Raw genomic sequence first — 17,683 nt, 5'->3', positions numbered from 1 at the left:
TTTATTATGTGAAATGTTAAAGGGACTTATCTAAGAAAAAGAAGACCAAAAATATGAACAGTAAAATGACAACAAACCCACAACTATCAACAAATGAACCTCAAAAGAAATGAAAACAAAAACTAAGCAAACAAGTAGAACAGGAACAGAATCAGAGAAATGGACATCACACAGAGGGATCTCTGTGGGGAGGGAGAAATAGGAAGGAAAATGTACAGGGAAGAAGAAGCATAACTAGTAAGCATAAAATAGTCAGGAAGAGATTAAAATGGTATAGGAAGCAGAGGACTCAAAGAACTTATATGGACAACCCATGGACATGAACTAAGTGGGGGAAGTGCTATGCTGGAGGGTTGTGGAGGCAGGGTGGAGAGGAGATAAAGGGGAAAAATTGGGAGAACTGTAATAGCATAATCAAGAAAAATACTTAAAAATAACATTTTCATTTTCACACTAAAACAAATAATCCTAATATTTATATGGAACTACAGAAGCTCCTGAATAGCCACAGCAATCTTGAGAAAGAAGAACAAAGTTGGAGGTATTATGCTACCTGATATCAAACTATACTACAAGCCTATAGTAATCAAAACATTATGGCACTGTCATGAAAACAGACACATAGGTCAATGGAACAGAATAGAGAGCCCCCAAATAAAGCCATGTTTATATTGTAAATTAATTGATGACATAGGAGGCAAGAATGTACATTGGGATAAAGACAGTCTCTTTAATAAAGACATTGGCATCTGAAACAATGGTATTTGAAAAACTGAACAGATACATGCAAAAATGAAATGACCACTTTCTTATACTACCAGGAAGAATAAACACACAGGCTTAAATTTAAGATATTAAATCATAAAACTCCTAGAAAATAAATACAGGCAGTAAACTCTTTGACATTCCTCTTTATAATGTTTTCTGGATGTGTCTCCTCAGGCAAGGGAAACAAAAGAAAAACATAAACAAATGGGACTATGTGAAACTAAAAAGTGTTTTAAATTTTTTTAATATTATTCTATTACAGTTGTCAAAAAAACTAAAAAGTTTTTGCACAGTGAAGGAAACCATCAACAAAGTGAAGACAACCTACCAATATGGAGAAGACATTCATTGACTAATAAGGGGCTAATATCTAAAATATGTAAAGATCCCATATAAGTTAACACCAAAAGAACAAATAATCTGATTAAAAAATAGTCAGAGGACCCAAGTAGACATTACTCCAAAGAGGACATACATATGGCCAATAGACTTATGAAAAGATGTTCAACATCACTAATTATCAGAGAAATGCAAATTAAAACTTCAATGAGATATCACCTCACACTTGTCAGAATGGCTATCATTAATAAATCAACAACAACAAAAAGTGTTGGTGAGGATGTGGAGAAAAAGGAACCTTCACACACTGCTGATGGGATTGTAAATTGGTGCAGCCACTAGGGAAAAACTGTATGGAGTTTCCTCAAAAAATTTAAAATAGAACTACCTAATGACTTAGCAATACTTCTGGGTATTTATCGGAAGAAATCCAAAACACTAATCTGAAAAGATGTATGTATCCCTATGTTTATTGTAGCATTATCTATAATTGCCAAGTTATGGAAGCAGCCTAAGTGCCCATCCATAGACAGTTGGATAAAGAAAATGTGAGATTATATATATAATGGAATATTACTTGGCCATAAAAACAAATGAAATATTACCACTTGCCATAACATAGATGTACATATCAGATATTATGCTAAGTGAAATAAGAGACACAGAGAGACAAATGCTACATGCTTTCACTTTTATGTGGAATCTAAAAAACAAAATAAGTGAACAAACAAAACAAAAACAAATTCTTAGATACAGAGAACAAATTGATGGTTGCCAGATGAGAAGGGGGTTGGTGGATTGGGTGAAAATGTTGAAGGGAGGAAGAAGTGCCAAATGGCAGTTACAAAATAGTTACAGGAATGTGAAGAATAGCATAAGGAATATAGTCAATAATATTGTAATAACTATGTATGTTGTCTAGTGTTAGACTCATAGGGAAATCACCTCCTAAGTTATATAAATGTCTAATTAACCACTATGCTGTACACATAAGACTATTATAATATTTAACATCAACTTTAATTGAAAAATACAAAATTAAAATGAAATCTACTTTAAATATAAAGACACAGGTATATCAATGGATGGAGAAAGATATACCATACTAACACTAATGTAAATAAAGTGGGAGTAACTATTAATTTCAGATGGAGCAGACTTCAGAGCAAGGAAGGTTATTAGGGATAAGAGGAGCATTATGTAAAGACAAATGGGTCAATATTTGAAGAAGTCATAGATGTTTTTACTTTGTGTCCATCTAACAACTAAACATCAAAATACATAAGGCAAAACCCATAGAACTGCAAGGAGAAATAAATTAATCCACTTTATTATAGTTGAAGACTTTATCAACCCTCTATCATAAATGGACTTGCCCATACAGACAGAGTATCAGTAAGGACATAGTTTAGCTCAACAGCACCATTGATAAACTGTGTATAATTGATATAATAGACTACTTCATTCAATAACATCTGATTACATACTATTCTACAAATCACATTGGACATTTATCAAGATATGCCACATTATAGTCTATAAAAATACTTCTTCACGAGTTTAAAAAATAGAAGCCATACAATATCTGCTCTCAGACCACAATGGAATTAAAATAGAAATAAACAACAGAAAGAAAGCTGAAAAGTCTCAAAATACTTGGAGATTTATCAATATACTTGTAAGCAACACATAGGTCAAAGAAGAATCTCAAGATGAATTTTAAAATATTTGAACTACATAAAAATGAAAACACAATTTATCAAAATTGTGGGATGCAGTGAAAGCAGTGCTCAGAGAGAAATTTATAACTTTGAATACATTTATTAGGAAAAACGATCTAAATCAGTAATCTAAGCCTCCCCCTTAGGAAACGAGAAAAAAAAGACCAAAGTGAGCAGAAAGAAAAAAAAGTTACAGCAGACTTCTGGCCAAGTTTAAAGACAACAAAGTTCTAGTAATAAAAATGCAACCAAAACACAGAAAATTGAACTATACGAATGTCCGACAACAATAAACTGTTCAGCCAGACCGGTAAGAGGGGCAGAGCCAGCAGTGGAGCAGGGTTGGGCAGGAAAGATTCCCCAGGCTGACCCAGGTGCACAGGCAGCCATTGGCAAATCCCAGGTGTGGGGTAGCAATGAGTGGACCCAGTGAGGGTGCAGGGTGGCAGGCTGACCACTATCACACATTCGTAAGCAGATAAACCAGTGAAGGAGGCAGCAGTGAGACAGACCGCCCAGGCCCCAGTGGCAAGAAGCAGCAGAGGGGACCTCCATTGCTTCTCTTTGACCCTGCCCCCACATGTAGCGTCACAACTCAGTGACTGAGTTGCTCTGCCCTGATGAACACCTAGGACTCTGCCCTTCACACATAACAGTTGCAAACAGACCAAAACATTATGGCTCAAGAAGAACTGAAAGCTCCAGAGCCAATGACTCTAAGCGACCAAGAAATATCCAACCTATCACATGCACAGTTCAAAACACTGGTGATCAGGATGCTCACAGAACTGCTTGATTTTAGTCACAAATTAGAGGAACAAATGAAGGGTAAACTAAGTGAAATGAAGGGAAATGCACAGGAAACCAATAGTGATGAAAAGGAAACTGGGACTCAAATCAAGGGAGTGGACCAGAAAAAAGAAAAAAATGACCAATCAGAAAAATATGAAGAAACAAGAATTAAAAAAAAATGAGGAGAGGCTTAGGAACCTCTAGGATATCTTTAAACGTTCCAACATCCGAATTATAGGGATACCAGAAGGGGAAGAGGAACAGCCACTAGTGGAAAACTTATTTGAACAAATAATAAAGGAGAACTTCCCCAATCTGGCAAAGGAAATAGAATTCCAGGATATCCAGGAAGCTCAGAGAGTCCCAAATAAGTTGAACCCAAGAAGCAACACACCAAGCCACATCATCATTATATTAGCCAAGATTAAAATGAAGGAAAGAATCCTAGAAGCCACAAGAGATAAGGGGACAATCACCTACAAAGGAGTTCCCATCAGACTGTCAGCAGATTTCTCAAAAGAGACCCTACAGGCAAGAAGGGGCTGGAAAGAGGTATTCCAACTCATGAAATCCAAAGACCTACAACCAAGATTACTCTATCCAGCAAAACTTTTATTTAGAATGGAAGGACAGATAAAGTGCTTCTCAGATAAGATCAAATTGAAGGAGTTCATCATCACCAAGCCCTTATTATATGAAATATTAAAGGGACTTACCTAAGAAAAAGACGATAAAAAAGATGAACAGTGAAAGAACAGCAAACTCACAGTTATTAAGAACCACACCTAAAAGAAAAGCAAACTAAGAGGACAGCTAGACCAGGAGCAGAACCATAGAAATGAGGCTCACATGGAGGGTTAGCAACAGGGGAGTGGAGGAGGAGAAGAGGGGAGAAGGTACAGAAAATAAATAGCATAGACAGTAGGTAGAAAATAGATAGGGGGAGGGCAAGAATAGTATGGGAAATATAGAATCTAAAGCACTTGAAAGACATGGTCATAAACTAAAGGGGGGAATGGTGGGGAAGGGGGTGTGCAGGGTGGAGGGGAATGAAGGGGGAAAATAGGACAACCGTAATGGCATAATCAATAAAATATATTTTTAAACAGTTACAGCAAAAATCAATGAAATAAAAAACAGGAAACTAATAGAGAAAACCAATATAATTTGGTTCTTTGAAATGGGCAATAAAAGTGGTAAGCCTTAAGCCAGACTAAGAGAAAAAAACAGAGGACACAAATTATTAATATCAGAAATGAAATAAGGCACATTACTGTAGACCTCAAGGACATTAAAAAGATAATGATGCAATGTTATTGACAACTCTATGCCCTCAAATTTCATGACCTAAATGACATAGACAAATTCCTTGAAGGGTATAATCTGCCGAAACTCACACAGGAGAAATAGACAATCTGAATAAACATATCTTTTTAAAATTTTATTAATTATGCCATTATAGTTGTTCTATTCCCCCTTCATTCCCCTCCACCCTGCACACCCCTCCCCTACCATTCCCCCCCTTTAGTTTATGACCATGTGTCTCAAGTTCTTTGGATTCTACATTTCCCATACTATTCTTGCCCTCCCCCCTATTTTCTACCTACTGTCTATGCTACTTATTTTCTGTACTTTCTCCCCCCTTCTCCTCCTCCCACTCCCCTGTTGCTAACCCTCCATGTGATCTTCATTTCATGGTTCTGTTCCTGATCTAGCTGTCCTCTTAGTTTGCTTTTGTTTAAGGTGTGGTTCTTAATAACTGTGAGTTTGCTGTTCTTTCACTGTTCATCTTTTTTATCTTCTTTTTCTTAGGTAAGTCTCTTTAATATTTCATATAATAAGGGCTTGGTGATGATGAACTGCTTGAATTTGATCTTACCTGAGAAGCACTTTATCTGTCCTTTCATTCTAAATGAAAGCTTTGCTGGATAGAGCAATCTTGGTTGTAGGTCTTTGAATTTCATGAGTTGGAATACTTCTTTCCAGCCCCTTCTTGCCTGTAAGATCTCTTTTGAGAAATCAGCTGACAGTCTGATGGGAACTCCTTTGTAGGTGGCTGTCCCCTTATCTGTTGTGGCTTCTAGGATTCTCTCTTTCATTTTAATCTTGGCTAATGTAATGATGATGTGGCTTGGTGTGTTGCTTCTTGGGTTCAACTTCTTAGGGACTCTCTGAGCTTTCTGGATTTCCTGGAAGTCTATTGCTTTTGCCAGATTGGGGAAATTTTCTTTTATTATTTGTTCAAATAAGTTTTCCACTAGTGGCTGTTCCTCTTCCCCTTCTGGTACCCCTATAATTTGGATGTTGGAACGTTTAAAGATATCCTGGAGGTTCCTGAGCCTCTCCTCATTTTTTTGAATTATTGTTTCTTCATCCTTTTCTGTTTGGTCATTTTTTCTTTTTTTTCTGGTCCACTCCCTTGATCTGAGTCCCAGTTTCCTTTCCATCACTATTGGTTTCCTGTGCATTTCCCTTCGTTTCAGTTAATTTAGCCTTCATATGTTCCTCTAATTTGTGACTATAATCAAGCAGTTCTGTGACCATCCTGATCACCAGTGCTTTGAACTGTGCATCTGAAAGTTTGGTTGTTTCTTCATCCCTTAAATTTATCGGCTCTGAGGCTCAGGGGCTCAGGGTTGTTCTTGCACCATATTGTTTTGGTCTGTTCTCACCTGTTATGTATGAGGATAGGAGCCTTAGGTGTTCACCAGGGCAAGGCCACTCAGGTGGCTTCGTTGTGTCGCTGTATGTGGGGGCGGGCCAGAGAGAGGCCACCCAGGTCGCTGGTTGTGATGCTACATGTGGGGGTGGGTCAGAGAGGAACAATGGCAGTTCACTCTGCTGCTTCCTGCAAATGGGGCCTGCGGTTCGTCTCACTGCTAGCTCCTTCACCAGTTTATCAGTTTGGTTGAAGGGTTCATTGTTGTCAGACTTCTGTGTAGTTTAATTTTCTGTGGTTTGGCTGCTCTTTGTTGCTAAAACTTTGTTGTTTTTAAACTTGGTTGTGCGAGAAGGTGCAGTGCTTTCACCTAAGCCTCCATCTTGGTGGAAGTCCTCAACTTATATCTTTTTTAAAAAACTGAACCAATAATTAATAATCTTCCAAAACAGAAAGCACCAACCACAGATGCACTCACTAATTAATTCTACCAAACATTTTAGGGGAAACATATATCAATTCTCTATGATCTCTTCCAGGAAATAGAAGCAGAGGGAATACTTCCCAACTCACTCTATAAAGCCAACATTACACAAGTACCAAAATCATACAAGTACATTACAAGAAAACTGTAGGCCAATGTCTTTCCTAAACACAGATGTAAAAATTCTTAGCAAAATATTAGCAAAATTTACAATGTATACAATGATGTTTAAAAAGAATTACATACCACAAGCAAGTGGGTTTTATGCCAGATATGCAAGTTTGGTTCACATGCAAAAATCAATTATTGTGCCCTGGCTGGTGTGGCTCATTGGATTAAGCTCCAGCCTGTGAACCAAAGGGTCACCAGTTCAATTCCCAGTCAGGGCACATGCCTAAATTGCAGGCCAAGTCCCCAGTGAAGGGCATGTGAGAGACAAGTACACATTGATATTTCTCTCTCTCTCTATCTCTCTCCCTCCTTCCTCTTCTGTCTAAAAAGAAATAAAAAAAATAAAAAATCAATTAATGTAATCCATCACATCAACAGACTGAAAAAGAAAAATCATACGATCATATCAATAAATGCAGAAAAAGCATCTGACAAATTACAACACTTATTCATGATACAAACTGTCAGCAAACTAGAAATAGACAAAACTTCCTCAACTTCATAAAAAACATCTACATAAAACCTGCAGCTAATATCCACCTATTATTGAGAAACTCATAGCTCTCCCACTGAAATCAGAAACAAGGCAAGAGAGTCTTCTCTCACCACTTTTCTCAATACCATGCTGAAAATCTTAGCTAATGCAATAAGATAAGAAAAAGAAGTAGAAGGCATACAGATTGGGAAGGAGGAAACAAAACTTTCTTTGCAGATGACATATTTTTCTATGTAAAAAATGTGAAATAAATAACAAAAAATGTCTAGAACTAATAAGGAATTATAACAGGGTTGTAGGATACAAGTTTAGCATACAAAAATCTATTGCTTTTCCTATATATGTGCAATAAACAGTGAAATTTGAAATAAAAAACACATTACCATTTACATTAGCATTCCCCTAAGTGAAATACATAAGTATAAATTTAATAAAACAAATACAAAATCTATATAAAAACTAAAAACTGATGAAAATATTAAAGAATATATATGTAATGTGTGGAATCTACAGACTAAAAGAAATTTAAAACATATCATGCAATCATAGTATGTGTGTCTAATGGATACTGATTCATAGAAACAAATTGCTAAAATTTTTAAAAGAATAATATTTGTAAGGCAATTAGGAATTTGAACAGTGGTTATTAGGAATTACTGGTATAAGGTGATATACCAGTAATCATAGAGAGGGGCATAAAAATCCAGAATTATCTTCTGGAGGGCAGGCCCCTTGTAGTACAGGCTTTCCCCACTAGATGAGTGTTCTGGAACCCATCTGTATCAGTGCACCAGCTGTTGTTGTGAGGGGCTGTGTTCAGCTTCATAGTCTTTTTTGAAGACTCTTTCAATGCATTTGCCCATTTCATGATGGGTGATTTACAAGCTCACCTGCCCACACTATGCTGAGGGTTCAGAGAAGTTTTAGACCAAAACAGCATAACCCCCATGCACCACCCTCCCTATTCACCGGATCTTGCCTGAGCAACACTTTTTAAAATTTTCCTGGATAAAAAGGTTTCTCAAAGGGAAATGTTTTGCTTATTTAGAAGCACCAAAAGGCATCAAAATCAATGAGTTCAAAACTGTTTTGAGTGGTGTAAAAAAATGTCTAAATAGGTGCATCAAATGGAGAGTACTTTGAAAATGACTGAAGTTTAAACATGTAAGAATAAATACAAAAATTTTTATAAATAAATTTTGGTGTTTCTTGGAGGGGTCCTTCCCCCTTGTAAGCAATTACTGTTAGTTTTGATATGATAGTGATATTATGACTATGTTAAAAATAAAGGGTTCTTTTTTGCCCCTAGCCAGGTAGCTTGGTTGTTTGGAGTGTCATTCCAATGTACCAGGGTTATGGCTTCATCCCCAGTTAGGGCACATACAGAAAGTAGTCAATGAGTGCATAAATGAGTGGACTGGCAAGTCAATGTTTTTCTCTCTCTCTCGGAAGAAAAAAAATCAACAAATGAATGAATTTAAATTCATTCTTTTTTATTTTTTAGAGACATACGTTGAAATAATTACAGAGAAAGTTTTTTTCTGGAAAAGTTTCATTACACATAGAGGGCATGGTGCTCAGTCCTTAGCTGCTGCGTTCCTTGTGGCTGCAGGGATGTTGCTTAGCTCCTCTCTTTCCTACGTGGCATGTGGAGATATGTCCCCACCTTTTTTTATTTTTATTTTTATTTTTAAATTTTATTTAGTTATTTTTCAAGTACAGTTTTTTGTCTATTTTTCCCATCCCAGCCTCCCCCGCCCCTTGCTCCCCACCTCCCTCCCATTTCCACCCCCTTAGTTCTCGTCCCTGTGTCCTTCCTATTTGTTCCTCCAAATCCCTCCCCCCATTTTCCCCTTAACTTCCCTTCCTTCTCCCCTCTGGTCACTATCCCCTTGTTCTCTATTTCAGTGTCTTTGTTTTTTTTTTTTTTCTGCTTGCTTGTTTGTTTTGTTGTTTAGCTTCCTGTTAAAGGTGAGATCATATGGTATTTGTCTTTCAACCCCTGGCTTATTTCACTCAGCATAATGCTTTCCAGTTCCATCCATGTTGTTGCAAAGGGTAGTAGCTCCTTCTTTCTCTCTGCTGCATAGAATTCCATTGTGTATATGTACCACAATTTTTGGATCCATTCATTTACTGATGGGCACCTAGGTTGCTTCCAACTCTTGGCTATTGTAAATTGTGCTGCTATGAACATTGTGGTGCATAGGTTCTTTGATACTGATGTTTTAGGATTCTTAGGATATAATCCCAGCAGTGGAATTGCTGGGTCAAAAGGCAGGTCGATTTTTATTTTTCTGAGAAAATTCCATACTGTTTTCCATAATGGTTGTACCAGTCTGCACTCCCACCAACAGTGAACTAAGGACCCCTTTTCCCCACAACCCCTCCAACAATTGTTGTTTGTTGCTTTGTTTATGATAGCCATCCTGACTGGTGTAAAGTGGTATCTCATTGTGGTTTTAATTTGCATCTCTCTGATAGCTAATGATATTGAGCATCTCTTCATGTGTCTCTGAATGTTCTGTATGTCCTCCTTGGAGAAGTGTTTGCTCAAGTCCTTTTCCCATTTTCTAATTGGGTTGGGTGTCTTCTTAGAGTGGAGTCGTGTAAGTTCTTTGTATATTTTAGAGATTAAACCTTTGTCTGAGGTATCATTGGCAAATATGTTTTCCCATACAGTTGGTTGTCTTGCTAATTTAATACTGTTTTCTTTAGCCATGTAGAAGCTTTTTATTTTGATGAGATCCCATTTGTTTATTCTTTCCTTTACATTCCTTACTCTAGGGGACATATCAGTAAAGAAGTTGCTGCGTGAAATATCTGAGATTTTCTTGCCAATGTTCTCCTCTAGGACTTTAATGGTGTTATGACTTACATTTAAGTCTTTTATCCACCTTGAATTTATTTTGGTGTATGGTGTAAGTCTGTGCTCAAGTTTCATTTTTTTGCACGTAGCTGTCCAGTTCTCCCAACACCATTTGTTGAAGAGGCTATCTTTACTCCATTTTATGTTATTGCCCCCTTTGTCAAATATTAATTGACTGTAGAGAGTTGGGATGATTTCTGGGCTCTCTGTTCTGTTCCATTAGTCTATGTGCCTGTTTTTATGCCAGTACCAGGCTGTTTTGATTACAGTGGCCTTGTAATACAGTTTGATATCAGGTATTGTGATCCCCCCTACTTTGTTCTTCTTTCTCAAAAGAGCAGCTGCTATTCAGGCTCGTTTATGGTTACATATAAATTTTCGAAGTGTTTGTTCTATGTCTGTGAAATATGCCATTGGTACTTTAATAGGTATTGCATTGAATCTGTATATTGCTTTGGGTAGTATGGACATTTTGATGATGTTAATTCTTCCAATCCATGAACAAGGTATGTGTTTCCATTTGTTTGTGTCTTCCTTGATTTTGTTCTTCAGGGCTGTGTAGTTTTCTGCATACAGGTTTTTTACCTCCTTAGTTAGGTTTATTCCCAGATATTTTATTTTTCTTTTTGCTATATCAAATGGGATTTTTCTCTTTATTTCTGCTTCTGCTGATTCACTGTTGGTATACAAAAATGCCTTTGATTTCTGGATATTGACTTTGTAACCAGCTGTTTTGCCAAACTCATTAATTAGTTTGAGCAGTTTTTGGGTAGAGTCTATAGGATTTTCCATGTACACTATCATGTCATCTGCAAACAGTGACAGTTTTGCTTCCTCCTTTCCTATTTGGATGCCTTTTATTTCCTTTTCTTGCCTGATCACTGTGGCTAAAACTTCCAATACTATATTGAATAGAAGTGGTGAAAGTGGACAACCTTGTCTTGTTCCTGATCTTAGTGGAAAAGCTTTTAGTTTTTTCCCATTGAGTATGATATTGGCTGTAGGTCTCTCATATATGGCCTTTATTATTTTGAGAAATGCTCCCTGTATTCCCACTTTGCTGAGTGTTTTTATCATAAATGGGTGTTGTACCTTATCGAAAGCTTTTTTCGCATCTATTGATATGATCATGTGATTTTTGTCTTTGCTTTTGTTTATGTGATGTATTACATTTACTGATTTGCGAATATTGAACCATCCTTGCATCCCTGGGATGAATCCTACTTGATCATGGTGTATGATCTTTCTGATATATTGTTGGATGCGATTTGCCAATATTTTGTTGAGGATTTTAGCATCTATGTTCATCAGCAATATTGGCCTGAAGTTTTCTTTCTTTGTTGTGTCTCTATCTGGTTTTGGAATTAAGATGATGCTGGCTTCATAAAAAGAATTTGGGAGTTTTCCATCCTTCTGGATTTTTTGAAATAGTCTGTGGAGAATAGGGGTTAGTTCTTCCTTAAATGCTTTGTAGAATTCTCCTGTGAAACCATCTGGTCCGGGGCTTTTGTGTGATGGGAGTTTTTTGATTACTGCTTCAATTTCTTTTGCTGTTATTGGTGTATTTAGATTTTCTGCTTCTTTTTCACTGAGTTTTGGAAGATTGTATTTTTCTAGAAATGTGTCCATTTCCCCTAGGTTTTCAAATTTCTTGGCATACAGTTCTTCATAATAATTTCTTACAATCTCTTCTATTTCTGTGGTATCAGTTGTAATCTCTCCTTTTTCATTTCTGATTGTGTTTATTTGTGTCCTCTCTCTTCTTTTCTTGATGAGCCTACTTAAAGGCTTGTCTATTTTGTTTATCTTCTCAAAGAACCAACTCCTGGATTCATTGATCCTTAAAATTGTGTTTTAGTTTCTATGTCATTTAATTCTGCTCTAATCTTGGTTATTTCCTTCCTTCTGCTTGCTCTGGGCTGTCTTTGTTGTTGTTCCTTGAGTTCTTGCAGGCGTAGGGTTAAGTTGTTTGTTTGAAATGTTTCTATATTCTTTAGGTAGGCCTGTATTGCTATAAACTTCCCTCTCAGGACTGCCTTCTCTGTGTCCCATAAGTTTTGGGTTGTTGTGAGATCATTTTCATTTGTTTCCAGAAATGTTTTGGTTTCTTCCCTAATTTCATTCTTGACCCATTCGTTGTTTAATAGCATACCATTCAGTCTCCATGTTTTTGGGTGCTTTGGGTTTTTTTCTTTGGGGTTGGTTTCTAATTTTAGTCCCTTGTGGTCAGAGAAGATGCTTGGTATGATTTCAATTTCCTTGAATTTTTTGAGGCTCATTTTGTGTCCTATCATGTGGTCTATCTTTGAAAATGTTCCATGTGCATTTGAAAAGAATGTGTATTTAGCTTCTTTGGGATGAAGGGCTCTATATATATCAGTTAAGTCCATTTCATCTAGGGTGTTGTTTAATGCCACAATATCTTTGTTGATAATTTGTTTGGAAGATCTGTCCAGTTTTGATAGTGGGGTATTCAAATCCCCTACTATGATTGTGTTGCTGTCAATATCTTTCTTGAAGTCCTCTAAGATTTTCTTGATATATTTGGGTGCCCCTATGTTTGGTGCATATATGTTTACAATGTTAATGTCTTCTTGGTGGATTCTTCCCTTGAGTATAATGAAATGACCTTCTGGGTCTCTCTTTATAGCCTTTTGTTTGAAGTCTATTTTGTCTGATATGAGAATTGCTACCCCAGCTTTTTTTCTTGTCCGTTTGCTTGGAAAACTTGTTTCCAGCCTTTCAGTTTTAGTCTGTGATGGTCTTTTGTCCTGAGGTGAGTCTCTTGTAGGCAGCATATGTGTGGGTCATGCTTTCTCATCCATTGAGCTATTCTGTGTCTTTTGATTGGAGAATTTAATCCATTTACGTTTAAGGTTATTATTGATAGGTACTTATTCATTGCCATTTTTGTACCTGTGTTCCTCTCTGTCTCCCTCTTATCCTTCCTTCCCTTAAAGCAGTCCTTTTAGTATTTCTTGTAGAGCTGGTTTGGTGGAGGCATATTCTTTTAGACTTCTTTTGTCTTGGAAGCTCTTTATTTGGCCATCTATCTTGATTGAGAGCCTTGCTGGGTAAAGTAGCCTTGGTTGTAGGCCTCTGGTTCTCATTACTTGAAATATTTCTTGCCTTTCTCTTCTTGCTTGAAGTGTTTCCATTGAGAAGTCGGTAGCTAACCTTATTGGGGCTCCCTTGTATGTTATTTCTTTTTTCTCCCTTGCTGCCTTTAAGATTCTCTCTTTGTCTTGGAATTTTGCCATTTTGATGATGATGTGTCTTGAAGTGGGCCTCCTTGGGTTCCTCTTGGTTGGGACTCTCTGTGATTCCTGGATTTGTGAGACTTTTTCTCTTATCAAATTAGGAAAATTTTCTCTCATTACTCGTTCAAATACATTTTCTATCCCTTGTTCTTCTTCTTCTCCTTCTGGTATTCCTATTATTCGGATATTATTACGTTTCATATTGTCTTGCATTTCTCTTAATCCCTCTTCATTCTTTCTGAGCCTCTTTTCATTTTCTTGCTCTTTCTGTGAGATGCTTTCTACCTTGTCCTCCAACTCACTAATCCTATCCTCCGCTTCATCTATCCTACTTTGGAAACTTTCTAATGTGTACTTCAATTCGGAAATTGTATTCTTCATTTCCTCTTGTCTCTTGCTGATAGTTTCCATTTCCTTTTTGATGTTGCTGTAGTTTGCAGAGAGATCATTATAGTTCCCCTGTAGTTTCTGGTAGTTCACTGTGAGCTCTTTGAACTTCGTAATAACCAGTGCTTTGAATTCACTGTCTGATAGTTGATCAGCGTCTATTTCATCTAACATTCTTTCTGAAGTTTCTGCTTTTTATTTCATTTGGGGATTGTTTCTTTGTCTTCCCATTGTTTGAGACTCTTCTTGTTAGTCTCTGCTTCCAAAATTGATCTGTTCTGAAACACTGGTTTTATGGTGTAAACTTCTGTGGTATGATCCTTGTGAAGTTCAGTGGTGCAGACTCCTTGAAGTTTCTTGATGTTCTTAGTCTCCACCTACACTCACACTGGTCCTCGCGCTGGTCCTTGCGTTGGTCCCCTACCACTGCTGAATGTCCTGGCTCTAGTAGCCGCCCCCTCAAGCACCCAGGCCCGTTACCACGGCAGTGGCACAGAGGCTGGGAATGTCCCGGCTCCCGTATCTGGCTCTCTCTGCCGCCCAGTGCCGTCACAGGGGCTTGGAGTGTCCCAGTTTCCATACCTGACTCCCCGGCGTCTAGTCCTGTCTCTATGGCAGTGGCACAGAGGCTTAGAAAGTCCCAACTCCTGTACCTGATTCCCCAGTGTCCAGTCCCGTCGCTATGGCAGCAGAACAGGGGCTGAGACCATCCCAGTTCCTGTAGAGGGATTCTCTGCCACCCAGGGCTGTCTCAGGGGTTTGGAGTGTCCCGGCTTCCGTACCTGACTCCCCGGCGTCCAGGCTTGGAAAGTCCCAACTCCCGTACCTGATTCCCCAGTGTCCAGTCCCGTCACTATGGCAGTGGCACAGGATTTGGGAGCTTCCCGGCTCCCGTAGCTGGCTCCTCTGCTGTGTCACAGGGGTTTGGAGAGTCCCGGCTTCCGTACCTGACTCCCTGGCGTCCAGTCCCGTCGCTATGGCAGCGGCACAGGATCTGCGATCTTCCCGGCTCCCGTATTGGGCTCCTCAGGGTCCAGGCCTGTCTCTATGGCAGTGTCACAGGGGCCTTTGGTGTCCCAGCTCCTGCAACTGACCCATCCGTTTCCCAGGCCGGTAGCTATGGCATCGGCACAAGGGTGTCCCTGCTCCGGTTCCTGACTCCTCTGTCTCCCAGGACCGTCACAGGGGCTTGGAGTGTCCGGCTTCCGTACCTGATTCCCCGGCTCCCAGGCCTGTTGCTCTGGTGGCAGCACAGGGGCCGCGTGAGACCCAGCTCCAGTAGCTGACTCTGCCGCCGTCTGGTGTTTTAGCGTCAGTCACAATCTCTGGTCTTTTAATTTCATAAATGCTGGGTAACTGATGGTTTATTGTGCTGTTTCTCTATAGATCTGCCAGGATTTTCACCCATGAGTACAGGAGCTAGTATCAGCTCCATCTTACTCTGTCGCCATCTTCCCAGCATCCTCCCCACCTTTTTTTAAATTAATACCAGGGACCACTTGTTCTTAGAGACCTTGAGCATCTCCATGGCACACAGTTTATAGGGAGCAAAGCTGCACACCTCTTGGATTATGTCCTGCATGAACTTGGTGTCATTGGTCAGGTGCCCACTGCTATGACTTGGCTTGCTCACCTTGGTCACCTTGTAGCCCTTGTTTATGCCATGGCAGGACATAGTGCAGAGCTACCCCTGGGCTATGGACAGGGGTGGGAGAGTAGGTGAGGGTGAGTCCTGGATATGCTGTCACCACCCAGAATCCAGTGTCCTGCCTTCCTGGGTTGCTGCCTCACCCACCCATCCTCACCCAAACATACTGATGCCCCAGGGGTCTAGTGAAAATTTTTTTAGAGGAAAAAATTTTAAGTAATTAGAGAAAAAATGTCTAATTAGTTTCAAAGGGGCATCATTTATACTGACACCTGACTTTTCATTGTCCATTGGAAACCAGAAGACAGTGGAATGATGCCTTCCTGTGATAAATTAAAATACTTGCCAACCACTGAAAATATTTGTATTAGCACAATTCTAGGTGTTGTAACAAACAATCCCCAAAATTGCAGTGGCTTAACCAATGGTTTGGGTGAACAAGGTATCATAGAGCCCTACCCTGCTTATGCCTTCAGGTACCAAAGCAGACAAAGGTTCTGTCATATTCAGCATATTGCTTCCAAAGTTGCATTTAGGGTCTTTTTTTTTTTCAGTTACCCACATGAATGAGGTTTGGCAGGGGTAGGTAGCATGTAGTTAACATAGTTTGATTTTTTATACTGTATGTAAGGGGTAATAAAGGTATTTAATGTTAAACAATAACATTAAACAAGTTAGCATGCCAATTGTAATTTTGAGGTTAACCATCATGAATAGAAACAGTATATGTAAATTCCAAACTAGTAGAGGTTAGAAAATAAAACAATTTTTTAAAATCTTTTTTTAAAAAGGCAAAAATGCCAGAAGAAAAACTAAAATGGTAAATTTACACTTAAATATATCAAAAAGTAATTTATGAACATTTAAGCATATAGGAGTTACAGGATATACAGAATAATTTCTTTGGCTTGGTTACTGCCTTGCAAAGTGCATTTGCCCTCTATTTTCCCCCAAGGTCACTTGTCACAGTCTGACTTCACTTTCGTGTGCCTAATCTGAGTGAGCCAACATTATTACTTGGCTGGTCCAATTCTTCTTAGACCAGTTAAAGATCCCATTTAAAGGGCTCTTTAGAGCAAAGATCACCAGTGAGAGGTCTTCAGGCTTGTTTAATTTGGTGTACACAGTATTTTGAATTGGAATTGGTGCCAATATTTATAAATGGGGATATTTCACATAAAATATGAATGTCTAGCTTCTCTTGAATAATTGGAAGACTTGTTAACTTGGGGCTTATGTTATAAGTGGCTGTACTTTGTTGGACCTTGTAAAACTGTTCACTTTGTTTCTCTGTTTGACACAATCTCTACAATGCTTTATTGTATATTATATGCCTGACTCTGCAGGCCTTTCAAGTTGAGACCCTAGAGCAACCTAATACTGAGCATATTTTCTAGGGCTTTCAGCTGTCTCTTCAGCCAACACTTCCCATCTCACATGAATGTGCACTACATATTGGATCAACAACAGTGTTAACTCTACTTATTGGTCAGGTATTAAAAACACCATATTCACATCCCATGAAATCATGGCAATCCTATAAGAAGGTCAGTTCATACATCATACCTATTTCAAAAAAAAGAAAACAAAAGTTTGGGTAAGTTAAAGAACTTTCCCATAGTCACACTCTTACTAAGTGGTGGAACTGAGATTAAAACCTACATCTTTCTGGTACATTTAGAATGAATTTTGAACTTCTACCTATTGTTCCTGAGCTACTACATGATCTAGCCTTTTTCTCCTCATTTCATGCCACTGTTCCTGGGTCTACTTAGATTATGCACAGTTACTTCCTGGTTATTTCTTATTTCTCTGCTTAAATGCCATCTCCTTGAGAGACCTGTAATTGTTCCTTCTAAATTTGATCTACTTTCCTTCTTTTCTGCCTGTCCAAGTGGTATGCTTGAGATGGCAATACCAGATTATACTGGCTCATGAGAGCCATTTGTTAAATTTTCAGGAATTTTACAAGCCAATTAAAGTTACATCATTAGCTTGAAATCAGTCATGGTGGGAATACCTTTCTACCATAAAAATCAGTGAACACTATAAATCCATGTGACCCACACCCACCCAGAATGAGTTGTTA

The sequence above is a fragment of the Artibeus jamaicensis genome, unplaced genomic scaffold (genome assembly GCF_021234435.1).
Source record: "Artibeus jamaicensis isolate MK-2021 breed Jamaican fruit bat unplaced genomic scaffold, CSHL_Jam_final contig_447, whole genome shotgun sequence".
NCBI classification, from domain to species: Eukaryota; Metazoa; Chordata; class Mammalia; order Chiroptera; family Phyllostomidae; genus Artibeus; species Artibeus jamaicensis.
This window is presented reverse-complemented; position numbering follows the sequence as displayed.